The following is a 6,932-nucleotide window of genomic DNA, read 5'->3' as shown; positions in this document are numbered from 1 at the left end:
GTGTGTGTGTGTGTGTGTGTGTAAATTTGATATTAATTAATTGCAATTGGATTAATCATTCAGTCACGATATAAAAATAATAATTATAAAATAAAAACAAACTTATAATAACAAAGTTATAATAACAAATGCAGCTAGTAATAATTGAATAATAATTCAGTAAAAAATTATAATTAATTTAATTGTAATTAATATTATTAAATTAATTGATATTGAAATTAAATAATTAAAGGATAAAAATACACTTGGTCACGATTCGATAGAGATTCAATGAAAAATAGATAAAAAATTCAGTAAAAATTCAATAACAATAGAATCAGAATTCAGTCAATAATCTAAGTCATCACAATTCTGTAACAATTCAGAAACAAACTCGATCAAAAATGAAAATTAAGTTATAATCGAAGTAAAATCCAAATTCAATCGAAACTAACATCGACGAAATTCAGTTGTATAGGAAGGTCAATAAAAATTCAGTAAAAATTCAGAAACAATCGAATCAGAATTCAGTTGATAACATTCAGAAACAATGCAATCAGTATTCATTTAAGATTCAGTCATAGTCTCCAATCAAAATTCAATGACAATTCAATTACAAGACCCATCAAAATTCAGTCAGAACGCAATAAATACAATTCAGTAAAAAATTCAATCAGAATCCAATCAAAATTCAATAAAAAGAGAAAAAAAGAAAAAAGAAAAGAAAAGGAACTCGGTCATTATTCAGTAACAATTTCAGACAAGTGCAATCCAATTAGAATTCGATCACAATTCAGTAACGATTCAGAAACAATCCGATCGAGATTCAGTGACAATTCCATCGCAAATTCTGACACTGATCAATCAAAAAAATCGAGTAAACCAAATAGAAAATTTGGTATAATAATAAAAAAAAAAAAAAACAAGATACTCGTTATTTATCTCTCTCTGTCTCCGCCATTTTAAATTAGTTTAATTAATTAATCCTGAAGAATACAAAGATCAAAATAAATAAACAACCATGAACATCCCATCGATCGTAATAACGCACAAAATCCTATCAACCAAGGAAAATCTTTACAAATGAATTTATCTGTAATCCGACAACCTCTTTATTGCCATATCTTTCTCTTTACATCATCTTCTAGCCTCACCCCACCTAACCACCCCTTCTTTCTGTCTCTCTCTCTCTCTCTCTCTCTCTCTCTCTCTCTCTCTCTCTCTCTCTCTCTCTCTCTCTCTCTCTCTCTCTCTCTCTCTCTCTCTCTCTCTCTATCTACCTCATAAAGTTTTGTTCGTTAAATGAATCCCTAAATCACTCAGACACGATTTATTATCGTTATTACGCGTCGTCGCTGAACGGAGAGAAAAAGTGGACTTGAATGTAGAGCTAGGAGTAGGTGAGGGGTTGAAAATAGAAAAGAGAGAAAGAGAGAGAGAGAGAGATAGAGAGAGAGAGAGAGAGAAGAAAAACGAGATTTGCGTCAGTGTTTACCGTGTTTCCCTTTGGGTATCATCCGTTGGTAGCACTGAATGCCACTATCTGCTTCACCCTCTTCACCCTTTGGTACTCACCCCTTTGCATCCCTTGTTTCCAATGCTCTCTATCTCTCTCTTTCTCTCTGTCTCTGTCTCTGTCTCTGTCTCTGTCTCTGTCTCTCTATTTATCGTACTCTCACACTCTCTCTCTCATGTCCATTTGCCTCTTCCATTTCTGTTCGATTCTAACCGGAAACTGACGTCATAAATTTTGCACGCGTTATATATAGTGTAGGATATATAAATAAAATTTCATAACTTCGAATACCAACTTCCTAACCATTTCCGCTATTTACGTCGCTATAACATACACACACGCACATACACACAAGATTATTATAGATAAATAGATAGTTAGATAGATAGATAGATAGATATGTACATATCTGTATAAATTGATTTTTGATGGATAATTCATCGATTAATTTCCATATTAACTTGGTAATGTCCAAGACATATTGAATATTTCACATGTCATTATTATATAAATAAACATTTAGATGTATCTGTTTAAAATTGGTCCGATCGATCGATGAATAATAATAATACCTATTCTCTGTTAACAACTCAGATTGATAAATGCGATAAATTTTGAGTTATCAGTATTCGTATGTAACGTGGCAATCAATTCCGAAAACAGTTCGGATAATTCTATCTTATTTCCACCTTATTGCGTTCCCTCGAACAACGATCTAATTATTTGGGGTATCGGCTTGGTCCCTTTGTTGATACGTTCTAGATGATTTGATATACGTTTAACGTTATATCACAACTGCGGAATACGATTCTATAAGTTTTAGAACGATTAATTAACTCTAAGATCATCTACGATAAATTTGTTCTTATCCAAATTGAATGGGTTTACGATGTAATTCATTTGCGACTTAGGACCCGATTCATTTGAATTTTATATCGATTTATTTTACGAAGATTTTTTCGAAAAAATTTCTTTGAATTTCGTTTTTGCTTTTAACGATGCAATACCGCAGAAATTTGTTTCCACTGTTCGTATATACGTTCACTACCTACAATTTACATTTTATCTATATATATGTATATATTGATGAGGGATGTTATTGAAAACCTAATTAAATCAAAATCATACGTAAATTCTGTTGCATAACACACATATACTACGATACATGCAAATGTAATAAACGATGAATAAAGAAAACAAATACATCAAATTTAATCATCGATATGCTCCGATAAAATATCAGAAAATAATTAATCGCATTATTACGAAGAATCATTTTGAATTCGTTGTTAAAGTTCAGTAACCAATCAGTAATAAATCGTGACATTAACATTCCTCTCTCTCTCTCTCTCTCTCTCTCTCTCTCTCTCTCTCTCTCTCTCTCCTTGATGAAACAAGTTTATATAAATCACAGTGTGATAGAAAGAGAGAGAGAGAGAGAGAGAGAGATACACACACACACAGACAATATATATATATATACATATATATAACCTGAGGCATGTGTTACAAGCGTAAAATGTATTCTGATTGTGCGTTAGAGAATACAGTAACCTACACACATGTATACAAACATACGACTGTAATAGGTTCGAATATTCGAAACTGGCTGATGTTATGTCAATAGAGAGAATAGAAAGAGAGAGAGAGAGAGAGAGAGAGAGAGAGAGAGAGAGAGAGAGAGGCCACACATTCTATTTCTCATTAAAAGAGAAACAATACGTAGGATGAATAAATCAAAGACACTGAAAATAACTATCCAGTGTACTCATCGTAACACAGTTACGATCGATACTTGGCTCAGGCGCAGAAAAGACCGAGAAAAATAACACGCGTGTGATCAACCGATACCCAATAAAATGAAAATCATTTCGAAAGAGAAAGATAGAAAGAAAGAAAGAAAAAAAATCTTTCAATTTAGAAGCTCTTCTGTATATCTCCAAATCTATAATACTTAACCATAATAATAATAATAATAATAATAATAATAATAAGTGAACATATTGATCGACATTAGCATATAAAGTAAGGCCGCAGTAACTTTTACATGTCAAATATGTACATGTACGTGTGTACGTAGGTGTATCCATGAATACAAAAGAAACTCTTACATGTAAGAGATCAGCGTACGGATTTGGCAATGAGTAAAAGAGAGATAGGAACAGAGAAAGAGAGAGAGAGAAAGGGACGAGGAGAAGTCCCTGGTATCTTTACGACCTCCAGGGAACCTAAAGTGGTTTTATCCTTGTGTAGCTGTTGGACTCCCTTTATACTAAAGGGCATCTACCAATACAAACTTCCTTCGAGGTAAAGAAAGACACGCGAATGGGTACAACCAGCACGTGTATTACTACGACCCCAGTTACAATCCCCTCTCTCTCTCTCTCTCTCTCTCTCTCTTTCTCTCTTTCTCTTGCTCTTATATATATGTATATATAGATATATTCTTGGAGATACTACAATCAAGATAGGCAAGTGACAAGGCACTGTCCTTGGAAAAGGATAGAATATTCTACACAATACAAGCCACAATATGGTACATACCATCGCTCTAGGGTTACAAAGGACACTTAAATTAGAATGAGTGAGGGTGAGAGAGAAAGAGAATATTTTAAATAACTTTTTAATGATTTATCCCTAACCTTATTGTACATACACTTTTTTTGGGACAATATGGTGCACAGATATAACTCTGGGGTGGAAGGTATATACGAATTTGAATGAATTAGAGCGAGAGAGATAATCTTTTAATAATATTTACTATACTCCTCGTTACGTTTTATTATTGTAATATTCTTTTTGGATATGATTATCATACACGATGCATAAACCCAATATGGTGCAAAAATGAAGTAACTGTGGACTGGTAAATATATACGAATTTGAATGAGTTAGAGCGAGACGGATAATTTATTAATAATATTAACTCGTACGGTATAATAATTTACTCTTCCTCATCATATTTTACCGTCATAGTAATTTTAGGAATCGATTATCGTATGAAATAGATGACCCCAATATGTAGAAGGTATAACTGTGGGCTCGACTCATAAATTTGAATGAGTTGGAACGAATGAGAATATTTTTAATAAATTTTACTCATACCGTGATATAATTTATATATTTATACGTACATATATATATATATATATTGTTTTTTCTTTATTTTTTTATTTTTTCCAGTAAAAAACATATTCATAGATAAATAAGTTCAATCGTATATTCCAATGGATGTTAAAATCGATAGACGGTTCGTAGCTCTGATATAAACTAATTACGATTTTAATTACCTACGTACATATCTCGTTATGGGAACGAGCATGACAGACAGAGAGAGAGAGAAAGAGAGAGAGAGAGAGAGAGAGAGAGACAGAGACAGAGAGAAAAAGAGAAAGAGAGAGAGATGGAGAAAGTCAGATTAATATTTCAATTAAACCACAGGGGACAGAAATTTGCCGCGCTAATACGTTTTAAATAATTGAAAGGACACTTAGCATCGTACGTCAGTTCATTTCCCAAAAAAGATGGCGGTAATATCGACAGCTCAGGGAATCTAAACTAATCGATATATTCTCATTTTAGAGAAAACTACAAATCGGTTACATAATACACACGCACACATAATGGAACAAAAAATTTCCATAAAAAATATATATCTAAATGTGTATACGATTGTGTGATTTTTTTTTAAGAAATTTCGATTTAATCAAAAAAAAAAAAAAAAAAAAAAAAAAAAAAGAAATTAAAAGATTATTAAGATACCATTCAATATTCTTTTAAACTATAAAAACCGGGCCAAAAGTTTTTAGATGATTTCAAAAGTCGATTATCCCGATTCGAAACTTTTCAAATTAATTTTCTTTCAAATCTATAAAAATCTTCAAAGTTTGCAATTTAATAGTCTATAAAAATAATTATCTTGGAAATTTTCTAGTAAGAGTAATCGATTGTTAAAATCACCTAATTACTTTTGGTCCATCTAGAAAATTATGGATCATCTTATATATATATATATATATATATATATATATATATATATATATATATATATATATAATATGTAATACATGTATATATAAATAAAAACAATTACAATATATTACAAAATACAGAAATAAATTTATCTATACAATTTCTAACGATCTTCGAATTTGAAGAAGAAAAAAAGAAAAGAAAAGAAAAAGAAGGATCTTTTCAAAGTGATCTATTTCGAATCTATAGATTAATAATAGATCTATCTATCTCTACATGCAATATTGAAATCGATACGTATGAATCTTGTATCGAGTTAAAAGGAGGAACCGTCTAATCCGATAATCGTAGCTATCGGTGTTAGAGAGAAGGAGAGATAGAAAGAGACAGAGAGAGAGAGAGAGAGAGAGAGAGAGAGAGAGAGACAAGTAGATGAACAGGGTCGTATTTATCGTAAGGCGCCACCATTGACCTTATTCTCTATATCAAAAAAAAAAAATTCTTTTTTTTTTTTTTTTAATTTCTTTTCTCTAAATTTTTCATATTTATTTGCATAAAGTCTTTTTCTCAACGAATACTAGTACACGCATTTTTACTTATTTTTCTTTTTTCTGTTTCCTTTTATTTCACTATTTTCATTAAAAAAAAAAAAAAAAAAAAAAGAGAGGAAAAATAGGAAAAAAGATTTCGTACGAATTCGATTAATTAAAACACTTGCTTTCTTTCAATATTTCTTGATGGATCTAATGAGTGATCGTATTGGGAGTAGGGCGATCAAAGACATAAGTACGTTTCTGCAATAGAGAATTTCCTCCATCAGAAATGTTACCATTGTCTTTTAGAGTAACAATCCATTTGCGAATTCGATACAATAACAGCTTTGAACAATCCACTTGTACAGGTTCATTCTCTCTATCTCTCTATTTCCTATCTCTATTTATCTCTCTCTCTCTCTCTTCCCCTCTCTCTCTCTCTCTCTCTTTCTGTTTCTATCTATCTATCTATCTATCTATCTATCTATCTATCTATCTATCTGTTTTTAGAACATGTAAACATTGAAAGCACCTATTCGAACGTTTTGTAAAGTTCAATTTTCTCGAAAAGCTTAGAGCATGTTTCGATCTACTTAAGCATTAAATAATCCCAAATAATTTGAATCTAATACATTTCAAATACAAACAGATGATTTTCTATATATATATATATATATATATATATATATATATATATATATATATATATAAAATTAATCATCGATCCTTTTGAATCCATTTTTTATCTAAATTCGTTTAAAATGAATCATTCTTCTTAATCATTAAATTGCAATATACATACACACACATAAAATCATCTGTCTGAAATATATTAATTCAAAATTATTTGAATATATATATATTATAAATAAAAAATTATATATATATATATATGTGTGTGTGTATGTGAACTTTTTTCGTTTATTTAACCT

This window comes from Vespula pensylvanica, chromosome 25 (genome assembly GCF_014466175.1).
Source record: "Vespula pensylvanica isolate Volc-1 chromosome 25, ASM1446617v1, whole genome shotgun sequence".
Taxonomy (NCBI): Eukaryota; Metazoa; Arthropoda; class Insecta; order Hymenoptera; family Vespidae; genus Vespula; species Vespula pensylvanica.
Note: the sequence above shows the minus strand (reverse complement) of the source record.